Source organism: Acomys minous (genome assembly GCF_964271855.1).
Source record: "Acomys minous genome assembly, chromosome: 4".
Classification (NCBI taxonomy): Eukaryota; Metazoa; Chordata; class Mammalia; order Rodentia; family Muridae; genus Acomys; species Acomys minous.
In genome coordinates, this window is record NC_140486.1 from 78,119,373 (window position 1) to 78,133,858 (window position 14,486).

The window sequence follows — 14,486 nt, forward strand, 5'->3', positions numbered from 1 at the left end:
TGAAGTTTCTTGGGAAAAGGTTGGGTCTGTGATCTTCCCTGGGAGCTATGTGATGCTCCTGACAAAACCTGACATTAACAGATCAGGTGGAATGAGAACCCCACTAAGGAAAGGAAGTCCATCTTCTTAGACCAAGTGAGAAACAGCTATCCAGAGAAGTCAGAATTCAACCTTATCCACCAGAATCTCACACAGATCCAAAGCTGCACTTCCTTCTGCAACATGTATAAGATCAGAAAAACTTAGTTGTTGCTTGTTTGTTTTGCTTGATTGGTACCACCTGCCTGACCGAAGGAAGACAGCTTGTATTGTTTGCTGCTGGGCCTTGAGCTGACATTCCCCTCTGTTCACTTCCCTCTTTCCATGGCTTTCTTGAAGCTACTATTTGGGGGTGGTGGGAGACTTTATTCATTCATTTGTTTGTTTATTATAATTTATTCATCAATTACTATCCCCTCTCTTGCATCTTCCTGTTCTCACCCTCCTCCCCTCTTCCCACTCATTCTGGTCCCCTACACTTCTGACAAGGGTGAGTCCCCTAGACCTCTGACAGGGATCAGGGGCGAGGGTGGTTCCTCCCCCACCATCTGATGACAGCCTATTAGGTCTCATCTAGATAGCCTGCAACCCCTTCATCTGTGTGCCCAAAGGGCCTCTCTGACAAGAGAAAGTGATCAAATGGATAGTAACAGAGTTCATGTCTCCTCTTCCTCCACAAATTTGGATAAAAATGGACCTACAATCTTTAGACCAATGTTTGCCCTTTCCACAGTGGCTATTGGAAGCTTTTATGTTCCATTGCAGCCAGAACCTGCTTATTGTCTTCTATGAATGCCATTTTCTCCAGTTATTTTTTGCTCTAATCTTCTAGCCTTACGGTTTCTTTGGGAATTACCAAATCCACAACAACTGAAGCACAAAACATTTTTATTCTTGAGATTTCTAGTTATGGCTTACCCTATAATATTGACATGATGCTCCTGAGAGCCAATTGTTTTTTGGGGGCTACTCATGCTTTCAATGGTCTAATTGCTCTTTTACATTCCATATTTGCATTTTCAAATGCCAAGATCTTTACCAATGACTTTGGTTCCAGGGTCTGATATGGCTCTATTTATTAGCTGAGCCCAAACTCTGTAAGAAGTTGGGAAAGGCTTCTGTAGGGCTCTGCATTACCTTTGTAAATAAGGTGGATTTTTCCCAGCTCCTCAGCCATATCCCAAGCACTTAAGGCTGCAACATGACATTGTTCAATTATGACATTGTCAGATTGGATTTGTTCTTGTTGGTTAGCATAATGCCTTCCACCAAGCAGTTGGTCTTTAGCAACATTTATCCCCTGTGCTGTAGCACATTGCTCTGTGTTCATGGCTTTGTGCCTCTACCAAGGGAGCCATTGTAATTACTGACCAGCTTCTAGCACAGCTGACACCAGTTACTTAACATTTCTTTAACAAATGGAGAATGCAAGTCATATATTAAAAAACCTCTTTAAAATGATTTAGATCTAATATTTCTATTGGACGTCATGTCAACTCATTACAAACATGACCACCATGTTAGCAGGCAAAGCCTGGGAAAGCTCGTGTTGCCTGTGTGTAGTCCACGCAACTCCTCTGGTGGTGCACTTGGCTCAGAACTAACCAGTTGTCCCTCTACAGCCTCCCACTGGCTTTCTTTTGCTATCCAAGCACTTCAACCTGTATTTGTAAACTTTCTTAGTGCATATCCAACTCTGCAATCCTTTGTAAAACAAAAGAATTCAGTAAACATTCCCCTCACCCCCTCCATTTTTTTCAGAATGAGTTGTATGAAGACTATGAGGCAAAATCAGAAAACCCCACATGGGAGCACTTCCCCTAGTGGAACTACCTTGCCATGCCACCAGGGAAGAGAACACGATCACTCCTGATGAGACTTGATGAAGTGGGGTGAATGGGAAGGCGGTTTGCCTCTTCTGAGGAATAGAGGAGGAGTGTAGGGATATGGAGAGGTTGGGACTGAGACTCAAGGAGAGATGGGCTATTAACAGGATGTAAAGTGAATAAATAAAAAATTACCTGCTTATATCTACTTATATGAACTCTTAATAATTAAATTACTCTCCTGGTTTTCATAATAATCATTAATTATATTTTAATATACTACTCATAACTCTTAAAAGTATAATTAATATACTTTAATATAATTTTCCTAATTCTTTTTAAGTGTAATTAATGCTTATTATGAAAATGGGGAAATAAATATTAACAGTTCATATAAGTAGATATAAAGAGGTAAATTTTTATTCAATAAAATATGCTTTGAACCTAATTTAGTTAGCAAATGATTCTCAACAGATATTTCAAGGAATAAATGACTTAAGTATCATGACAGTCAAAGAAGCAGTATAGAACCCAACAAAAATAGTGTCAGACTATACATTATGTCTTCAGTGGGTAGCCCAGCTTTCCTTACATCTCACAATGATGCTCTTATGAACATACAAATACAAGAGAAGAAACTCCTCCAAACACTGTCTTTTTGCAAATTAATTTGCACTATATTTAAATATTCCTATGTTAATATTTGGATACTTACTTTCAATGGAACTCTGTGAATGTGGGTTTATGAGGATCATGACTATTGGGAGGAGCATAGAACTTAGATAAGAAAAAAGTAATGAAAATAGCAGATATTTTAATTTTCTATAATACAGCTTCATTTTATTTTTTCTTTGTCTCCTGTTTTAAACCAATATGCAATAGTAAAGCTAACTTTAATTTAATAGAATACTCAAAGGTGTGGGAAAAACAGAGAGAAAAAGAATAAAGTCAAGTCTAAAAATAGGACCTCCAAGTTACGATTTATTTATTTTTTATTTTATATTTTGTTTTTGTTATTGGTTTTTTTGTTTAATTTTGAAATTTTTATTAATTATTTCATATACATTTATATTATTTCACATATATGCAATAAACTACCTGCAGCAAGAAGAACCATGAAACAATCAGGAATTATATATATGTTATATTCATAGTGTTCTGGCTCTTTTTGTTTGGCATTCTTGAAGAAAACATGTTTCCTATCTTGGTGAATCTAAAATTCTGAATACAAATCAATATCTATTATATCTCATCATTGTCAACTTAAAACATCTATCTAGACCTAAAAATATCTTATATTCATAGACCAACTTTTATTGAGAATATCGAGGATGTCTTATTAGACCACACGTTTAAGGATGTGAGTGCGGCCAGTATCACTGTCTGGCAAGTGGTTTTGACACATGGCATATCCTTTCTGGGACACAGTTTACTTACAAAATGTCATAGCATTAGTTGAAGACATGACACACATCAGAGTTTCCTTAGAAGAATCTCAATTGAGAAATTATCATTATCAGACAGATTTGTGCTGCCTTTTCCTTAAATATCAAGTCTGAGGACATATTTCTCTTTCCTGGAGTTTACATCATTGTGCCTTGTCAAGCTTGTTGTCGTACCAAAACTCAAAGCTGAGTAACAGGAAGTCAACACATTCTGAACTTCATAGTTCAATATTTGTTTCTTGTGAGCAATTTTGATTATGATTCTTTTTTAACATATACATTTATATTATTACATGTGAATAACATAAACTACATACAGCAAGAAGAACCATGAGACAGTCAGGAATTATATAAATGTTACATTCATAGTGATTTGGCTATTTGTATTTAACAAACTTGAAGTAAACAAACAGCTTTCCTGTTTTGTTGGATCTAAATATCTGATTGAACATCAATATCTGTCATATCTCATCTCTATTAACTTAAAACATCTACCTTGATCTAATAGCATCCTAACCCCTAACCAACTAAGCTTAATTGTAAAACTAAGCTATGTGATATTCAAACTCATCAGAGGCTTGAGAAGGAATAAAACTTAATTACCTGAGTGAACCGGAAATGCAGGTTAGTACTTCAAAAATGAAGACATGACTGAGATAGTTTACTGCCTGAACAGCTACCCAACACTCTCTAAAACTTTGGAGCATCATCTTTAGCCTTCTATCCCAATATATCTGACAGACATATTTGTAAAGCAAGAACTATTGAGGACTTACTTACCCTGTCTTGGCAGAGTTTGGCCATTAACTCTGCCTGCATCTAAGCTTCCACAGTTTTAGGCATAATTATTTCTGTGGCAGGAATGAGAACATTTTGCCCAGTGACTGGTATGCCACATTTAAAGCCAATTCCATAAGGAGGTTCTTTGATGCTCATCATAATCTTTGAAGTAGGCTGGGTTTTGCCCAGAGTTAACTTGTCTTCTTGTCAAAGAATGTTTAGAAAAATAAACAAATCTTTAAATGCTATATTCTATAGGTCTCTGAGGCTTTTGAAGACCTTATTTAACTATTTTACTTTATATATCTATAGAATCCTATCTATCTGTTAGACCTAGGATATATATTCCTGTGATAAAAATAGACTAGTATTTGACATGAGCATGATTTGTTCTATTAACAATTAGATTGTATTATTTAATTATCCTAAATAGGCTGCAGCACCACTTTCAAGGTATTGGAAGTAAACCTTGTATTATAATTGAGTTGGATGGGTATAATACCTCGTATTACAGTAGGAATATATATATATATATATATATATATATACGTATATGTGTGTGTGTGTTTGAATAATAATCTTAGATTTGAATTCTGTACCAATGTTTCAGCATTACATTTATTTTGCATCAATATATAAAATTCTATACAAATGAATTAAAAATAACCTTATTTTTGAGTAACAATTAAGGCCTTGAGTTGAGTAGATTCAATAATCTACATTTTGTTTGTCTAATCCTCCCTCTATATCCTACTTTTTTTCTTTTTAGCTCTTATGTCCTTACCTATGAAAGAAAGATAAAGGAAAAGAGAGATGTCCCTGATTCTAACCTAGTTTTCTCTCTGTATAAGACCATAATAACTTATAATCAACTCCTGATGAAAGTAAGCATCTGTGGACCAATAGAGCAGACAGAACCCTACCCAACCCCTCTTAGAGGGAATGGGATATCGTTAAAGGTTTCTTCAGGCTGATTTCGGACTAATAATACCTTTAAAGGGCCCTCCAAAAATTGGAGAAAGTGGTTAAGCAAGCCAAGTATAGCACTTGTGGTCCATTTTCTAAATGCTGAGAATTCCAGCCTTAATAGGAATCCTGTGTGGAACAGTCAAAAATTCTGGACCAAATAGGACCAGAAGTTTTCTACAACACTGTCTTGGAAGCTGTCATGTCCTGATGGGTAACAGCAACAGAGGTGTATTTTGAAGTTACTTTTTAATACATTGCTAGTTAATTCTAATAGTCATTTCCAACACAACACAATACAACAGGAATGGAAGACTTTTTTATTCTTGAATTGCTTTATTTTTCCCTTTTTTATTGAAAATAATTTTTTTCCTCACATAATATATCCTAACTATGGTTTCCTCTCCCTCCTTCCTCTTAGTTCCTCCAAACATTTTCTTTCACCCAGATCCACTTCCCTTCAGTCTCTCATTAGAAAACAAATGGGCCTCATGGGGACGTACACCTTGGACTAGTGTCTCGATATAAGTGAGTATATACCATTTAACTCTTTTTGCTTCTGTGTGAACTCACTCATTAGGACAATTTCTAGTTCAATCCATTTGTCCACAAATTTTGGAAATTCCTTGTTTTTAATAGCTGAGTAATATTCCATAGTGTAAATGTACCACAGTTTCTTTATCCATTCTTCTATTGAGGGACACGTAGGTTGTTTCCAAGTTCTGGCTATTATGAATAAGGTGGCTATGAACATGATTGAGCATATATCCCTGTTGTGTGGTAGTGCATCCTCTGGGTATATTCCAAGGAGTGGAATAGCTGGATCTTGAGGAAGCCCTATTCCCATTTTTCTGAGAAAGCACCAGATAGCTTTCCAAAGTGGTTGTACTAGTTTGAATTCCCACCAGCAATGCAGGAGTGTTCCTCTTTCTCCACACCCTCACCAGTAGTGGGTAAGAGGGGAGTTCATCCTATTGAGACTTTAGGTGTGAGAAGCCTGGGAGAAAGAGGAAATAGAAGGATCCAGTGGGTCCTGGAAAACTACAGGCGAGTCTGGGCCCTGGGGTCCTCCGCAAACTATGGCAACAGCCAAGGAAAAAATAGGCAGTAAACCTTGAACCCCTACCCAGACTAGCTGATGGACAGGACATTCTCCACTGTTGAGTGGAGAAGGAGATCTGACTTTCACACAAACTCTGGTGCCCCATATTTGAACATGTCCCTTGGATGGAGATGCCTGGTGGCACTCAGAGGAAAGAGAATAGGTCACTAAGGAGAGACTTGATACCCTATGAGCATATACAGGGGGAGGAGGTCCCCCTCAGACACAGACATAGGGAGGGGGAGGGGAGTAGGGGGAAGTGGGAGGAAGGGAGGAATGGGAGGATACATGTGATGGGCTAACAACTGAGATATAATATGAATAAATTAATTTTTAAAAAAGAAAACAAATGGGCCTCTAAGAGATAATAATAAAATAAAATAAAAACTAACACATAGGAATTTGATAAAACAAACTAACAGACATAAATAAGCCCAAAAGAAGGCACAAGAATCAGAGACCCACTTGTTTGTAAATCAGGAATACCATAAAAACACTAAACTGGAAGCCATAACATGCAAAGGGTCTGATGTAGAACTTTGCAGGCCCTGTGTGTGCTACTTCAGTCTTAGTGAGTTGATATGAACTTTCATCATACTGCTTTAGAGGCCCTATGACCTGACATATTCTATCCCTTCTGTCTCTTGGGGAGGGATCTGATGGAGACATTTTACTTAGGACTGAGTGTTCCAAGATCTTTCATTCTTTACATAATGTCTGGATGTGCATCTACTTGATTCCCTCTGCTGCAGAAGGAAGCTTCTCCGATGCTGGCTGAACAAGGTAGTTATCTGAGTACTGCAAAATGCCATTAGGACTCATTTTTTGTTAATTTTTCAAAAATTGGAATATTTAGTTTTTCCCAAAGTCTATAGCCTATTGAGTCTTATGTTTTTACCACCCTAGCTGTGTTAAAATGAGTTCCAAATCTTGGAGGAGCCCATAATTCAATCAGATATTGCCTGGTTACTCCCATAATTTTGTGCCACTCTTAACCCCAGTGTATCCTGCAGGGACAACACCACTGCAGATCAAAGCATTTGTGTCTGGGTTCGTGGGTATGTTTCTTCTTTGGTAGCATAGGGAGTAAATTTCTGTACCAAACAAGCTGGCACGTAGGGGTGAAGGCTCTATGTAGGTACGAGATCCACTCCTCCCATGTCCAATGAGTTGGGTTGGTGTCTTTAGTAATATGGCCTTGCTGTCAGTTTGTACAGAGCAACCTATAGTCTAAACAGCACTCTGGATTATGTGGATAAAAGCTTAATTAGATGTAACCCATCCAGGTATGGGAAGCTTTATTTGGTGACAAGAGATGGCCAGTTAGGACTTCATCTCCCCTGTTATTTTGTAATTTTATTTTAATCAACTTGACATATGTATTTATTTTAGAAAGCATTTACTGTGCTAGGTTTCCATACTACCCCCTCAGATGCACCTTAATTTTAGCCGTCTCTAGTATATTTGCTCCCTAGTCTCTCTCTCTCTCTCTTCCCTTTCTCCACTTGATCCTCCAGTTACAGCCCCTCCCCCAACCACCCATAACTACCTATTCTGTTTCCCTCTCCTAACAAGGTCTGGCCCCCTTAGTCCCTTTTTGTATACCTAACCTCTGTGGTTCTGCAGAATATACCTTTGTTATGATTTATTTAACAGCTAATATACACATATAAATGAACATAAACCATATTTATCCTTCTGGGTCTAGGATACCTTATTCAGGCTGATTTTTTTTCTTTCTATTAACCTTTGAATTTCATGATGCCTCTTCTTTTTTTCTTTCTTTCTCTCTTTGTTAATGGATGAGTAATAGTTTATTAGGTAAATGTACCACATATACATTTTTAATTCTTATGTTTAATGACATCTGTGGTGTTTCCTATTTCTGGCTATTATGAGTAGAACAGCAATGAATATGGTTTAGAAGTAACTTTGTCATAGGAAGAACATACTTTTGCCATATGGTCGAGACTGGTATTGCTGAATCTCAAGGTAGATAGATTACATAATCCTGAGGAACTGCCACACTGATTTCCATAGCGACTGTACAAATCTATACAAATGTGCATTCCTACCAGCAATAGAGGAGTCTTCCCATGCTCCATGTCCTTGCCAGAATGATCTGTCAATGTGGTATTCAACCTAGCCATCTGAAAAATATAAGATGAAATCTCAATTTAGTTTTATTTGCATCCCCATGATGTATAATAATGTTAAACATTTCTTTTAGTGTTTCTCAGACATTAGAGATTCCTCCTATGTGAAACCTCTATATAGATTACAGATATTTTATTTTTATCATACATTTTCATTCTATTTTTGAACGATTCCTAGAATTTATAAGTTTTTAAAAAGGAGATTCAGAGAAAGTCTTATTTATAATCATAACTGAGTTAAGATTTAGTTCCAACATACAAATTTACAAAAGTTCGGGCGGTGGTGGCGCATGCCTTTAATCCCAGCACTTGGGAGGCAGAGGAAGGTGGATCGCTGTAAGTTCGAGTCTAGCCTGGTCTACAGAGTTAGTCCAGGACAGCCAAGGCTACACAGAGAAACCTTGTCTCGGAAAAACCAAAAAAAAAAAAAAAAAAAAAAAAAAGAAGAAGAAGATTGGAGTAAATCGGGCGTGGTGGCGCACTCCTTTAATCCCAGCACTTGGGAAGCAGAGGCAGGCGGATCACTGTGAGTTCTAGGCCAGCCTGGTCTACAAAATGAGTCCAGGATGGCCAAGGCTACACAGAGAAACTCTGTCTCAAAAGACAAAAACAAAACAAAACAAAAACAAAACAAATTTATAAAAGTTGTGGGGAATTAGAAAGAATGTGAGACTATAGATGGTGGATTGCTGTGATATACAGAGTTCCAGACAAAATTGGACTGTTCCACATGAACGTACAGAGACTGGGATAGTTTCTTAATTTGGAGTGGGAGCTCTCAGTGCTGGGCCTGCATCTGGCTTGGGCCTATGCAAGCCTGTGCAAGCATGCATGCATCAACAGATTCTGTGATGTTTTTCTTGTTTCTTAAATTAGCTTCTTCTGATTACAACTCAATTGTTATCCTATCACTTGTATCCTCCCATTCATCCTTCCCTCTCTCTGCTTTCACCCTAAGGTCACCCTAGTCCAAGAACTAGGGGGACCTCCTCCCCTACTATATGGCCATGGGCTATCAAGTCTCATCTTGGTAGCCTGCTTATTCTTTCTTTGAGTGCCACCAGACCTCCCTACCAGGGGGAGGTGGTCACATTTGCACCAATTCTGTTGTGTCTGGGAGACACTATTTCCTTGAAGTCACCAATTATGTGTGCATTTTACAATATTTTCTGTTCCTCTTCTGCATGGATCTCTAAGACCTTATTTAAGGGCTTTGATGAAAATGTATTATGTAGAACTGATTTCCCCAAAGTGTTCAGTTGTGTTAACTTTTTAGTAGAATAATAGTATTAGGCAATGACCTATTTAGTTATAGGTTCCTGGCTACTTTTGCAGTGTCTGATATGGGCTCTCTGTCATGCATGTAGTTGGTTACTCTCATAACATTTTTTTTGCCACTATTGGACTAGTATTTATTTTGCAAGTATGTGATTATTATGTCAAAGCACTTGTACCTGGGAGATATTAATGATTACTTTTCTCATCTAGTACCCTGCAGAATATCTTCTAGGATGAAGAATGCTGGTCAGTTAGGGTGAAGCTTCTAGTTAGATAACAGCTCAAATTTTCTTAGTACATAAGTGTTATCTTCATCAATAGGGCTTTACCATATCAGGTTGGACAGTAAACCTATCATTTTTTTTTTTGCGACTTAACTAATAAAGTGAAAATGTTAGATTTCATACGTTAAAAGATCACATGGGAATTCTCTTCTATGTTATTACATAATCTTAAAAATGCATATATTTTATAGCATATATCCTTTTTAATTCCATTTTTACATTAGCTTTACATAAATAGATAATGTAAATAATAGTGATAGATAGCATATATTTCTTGAATGAATGTGTGAACTTTCCTGTGAGTTTAGATTTACTGACAAGTTATGAGGGCTTGAAGTTTCTCTTAGCTCTGACTATCTATGAAAAACAGAAAATAGTTTATCCTTCTCAATACAGTTGTTAGAGAAGCCCTTGAGGGTCTCCAAGCATCTTTTCAACTAACCAGTGTGGCGTGACATAGTCTTTTAAACAAGTTCATGATTGCCCCCAAAATATAATTTGAAAAAAAATTATATTTTTTATCCTTATATTGTGAAGTATGATTTAAATTGGAGACAGAGAACATTTTTTTTTCCTGCTGAATGATACTATGAATATCAACTACATCCCAAGGTGAACCTCGCGATTACGGAAAGTAGGCCAACATAAAATGGTCTCTGTGCTCTTTATATGCGTTTCTTGTTGTTGTTTCACTTTGGTCTTTTTTCTTCTTTCTTTGAAAATATTTAAGAGAAAGAAGAAGAACATGAAATTGTGTAGGTAGAAAAGGGGAACATGTGGGAGGAGCTGGGGGAGGGCAAGAATATGACCACGCATAGAATAAAAAAAAATTTTAAAAGAAAAATTAAAAAGGAAAAAATTATTTTTAGATATATGCTTCCAAATTTCCGCTCTTAATTTTGGTAATCCTAATAAAATTTTTCTTCAGTTGAAGTTTTTTAAAGCAAATATTTTTATGTCGCGATATATTATATATATAAGTTTTTGGTGTCAAATGCATGAGTAAAATGTCTTGATGGTGATTATTCTTTTCTATTTATATATATATTACACATTAGAAGATCATTCAACTCCAACTTTGGGAATCATAGAAAGAAGCAGTTGAACATGTCAGTAAATAATGCCTTCAGGAGAGGTGACATTAATATTCATGCAATAGTAACATCTCATCTATTTTTTGAGTACAGAAAACTGGATAATGAGTTCAAACCTTCAATTATGTTGGATTTATTTACTTTCATCAAAACAAAACAAAACTTAAAATGTGAGATATATATATATATATATATATATTTATATATATGTATATATATATATAAATATATATATATATATATATATATATATATATATATATATATTTGAAGAAATTTTGAAAAGGAAGCCAAATTTAAGAGATAAGGAAATATACTGGTAAACACTATTATAGTCCCAGAATATAGATTTGAACTTCTTTCAAGGCAGGTGATATACAATGCTTCCTCTATTTCCTAGATTCACTAACATCAATTACTTTCTTCCTTGTCTTTTATTTCCATAATAGAATCTAAGCAATATTACATATATTCACAGGTTTATTTCTAGCACTAATAGTGTCTTACTGGAACATTTATATATTTATATGCCTCTCTTTCTCATATATATATATATATATATATATATATATATATATATATGCATCCCCTATATGCATCCTTCTCTTCCTGTGGTAGAAAACAAATCTTACAGATAGAAAAGTCAGAAAAAGGTTTTACTCCTAAAAAAATATAATAACTTAAAAAATTCAAGTTCAATACTACAAAAGGGCTAGGGAAAAGTTATTTAGCATTTGTCAAACTGTATTTCAGGAATGCTGTAAACTGGCCTAATTCGGACATATGGTTTTATCACATCTTGTAAGGTGTGAAGACAGACTGATTTCATTAAATTATAAAGCTCTTTACCCCTTGTGATTTTTGTCAGCGTATATCTGCTTCCACCTCTTTTCACATTGTTTTTGTTATATACACTTCCTGTAAAGTGAAAGATTGAAAGTGGAAGTGCTAATTTATTATAGCTATCATGAGAAGCTATTAATATCAAATCAAAAGGAATATTGCACTTGTATAGATCCCCTAACTCAAACATAAAATCTGTTTGTAAGAACAAAAACGAAAACAATAAAAACCAATGATTTATTGTACTTTATATAGCTTCAGAAAGTCTCTATTTTAATTATCACAATTATAGCTAATGTGATATAATTGACTTATTTTCATAAAAATTCAGAGATATCATAAATCATCATTTATGACCTTTTTTTTTTTTTTGTCTGTTAAGTCAGTTTTCCTTATGTGTGCACTGAAGATCCTCCCATCCATAGATCATTCATGGAATTGTTTTGGGCAAATCATCTATCTTTTCTTTCACACTTAATGACATTAGTACATTCCTAAATTAAAGATTCGCGTCTGTCTCTAGGCTTTAATGGCAGTATTTTTATTTGTTCATGTGAACTTTCCATTCCTCCGATCCATCTTAGGTCATCTGTCTGACTTATGCTCCCAGTAAGTCTGGAGGAGGAGGAGCCAGTTCACCTTTTCTGTCACAAATGCCTTAGGCCTTGTGGTATCACTCAGTGGATCACAACTAGTGAACTCTGTGGTTGTAAGGTGAAGCACTCACTGACAATCTGGAAATCAAAGTGTGACTTCTTTGCAGTATATCTTCATTTACAAAAGAGGGACTTGCCAGATCTGACCCATGGGTCACATTTTGTTGACCCCAGTTTATAATAAGATATTTGCTTCACTGTTTTAACCCATGATGGTTCAGGGAGCAATTTCACTTTAATATAAAATCTAAAGTGGTAAGAAGCCAGTTAGGTGAATGTGCATCTATCTCTATGACTATATTAAGAACCCCAGCCAATAAGTGGATATGAACTGACTTAGTCAAAGTTAAGTACTGAGGTGTTCATTCATTCTCTTATTGTATATTTTCTATTGTTGGTTCACAAACCTGAAACACAACCCAAAATAAACTAGTTTGTTTACCCCAAATATACGTGATAAAATTGATAGTCTATGTTTCCCTCATATCACAGTTCATGGTGTCTCAAGCAATATGACTATACAAGAAAAGGCCAATGTGGAGACCCTCTGAAAGATTCCCATTGTCAGGCCTGTACACAAGAAAGAGATCTGAAGGGAACACAGTGATATATCCCTGTACAGTTCATAGCCCATGTGCCTTGGTCAGGAATGTTACTATTATTTTACACAGCTCCAGATAGCTCTATAGTGAAATAGTACCTGATGCTTGGGCAAAATAGATAACCAGATACTTTGCAATTACTACGAAAGGTTACCATATTACTTTTGTTGTCTTTTTTCTATTAGTAATTATCTCTTTTTTAAAAGATAATGTAATTTTATTTATTTTTTCCATTTTTACTTTTATTATAATTTATTCCAATTGCATCCTGATTGTTATCCCCTCACTTGTATCTTCCAGTTCCCACCATTCCTCCCTCTTTTGCCCTCTTCCCCTCCCCTAGACCTCTGACAGAAGGGGACCTCCTCCCACACCATATGACCACATCCTATCACGTATCATCTAGATAGCCTGCTTCACCTTCCTCTGTGCATCCTCCATGCTTCCCCATCAAAGGGAAGTGATCAAATTGGGGGCACAAGAGTTTCTGTCAGAGGCAGTCCCCACTCTCCCCACAACTGTGGAGAATGAACTGTCCATTGACTAGATCTGAGCAGGGGGTCTAGGTTTACTGTATGCACTATCCCTGGCTGGTACAGCAGTTTATAGAGGTCCCCTGTGTCCAGCCCTGCCAGCCCTGATGATCTCCTGAATCCTCTTAAATCTTACTCAAAGCATGATTCTATTGAATGGTTTAAACATTTTCAAGATCTCAGAATATCCAGACCAATGTGTAGACTGTACTCTCAGAGTTCTAAATTGTTTTAGGACATATCCTATCCCTTTCTATTTTATTTTAGACTTTCTTATTGAAATCACCTACATTACTTAAACATATGATGTCTTAGAAACCAGTCGTACGATCAAGTTTCATATAACAGTACATCTCCGGAAGGCTCACGTATCATTGCAGAAGTGAGAATAGAAAGGCTTTAAGAGCTAGAGGTAGGAACTGTCTATAGAAAAGAATTATTTATCATGATGAGGCTATCACGGACATGAATGAAAAATGGTTGTGGGTATGTGCACAAATACCAATACAAGGTGAAACCAGAGGAAATCCCAACATAAGCCAAGGAACAGATTATGGAGTCTAACTCTTGGCTGAGAAGCTATTGGCAATTGATGACTGTGGGAGAGTCAGTTTTTTTCCTCAGGGATTTAACTGCTGAGAGGCTACACGTGCTCCTGTAGATGGACCTACTCCCATGACATACAGGTAGCATTAAATTCACTCAAGGAGTTAAAAAATGGAATATACATGAAGTTATTAAGGGAAAGTGTTGGAAGTGATAGTGAGGTATCAGATGAGAGGTAGTGAATGGTTGAATTGACCAAAATATGTAATGTGTATATTAAATTATCAATAAAAATTACCATACATTTCTGGAAATTTCTATTAGAAAACACTTCTT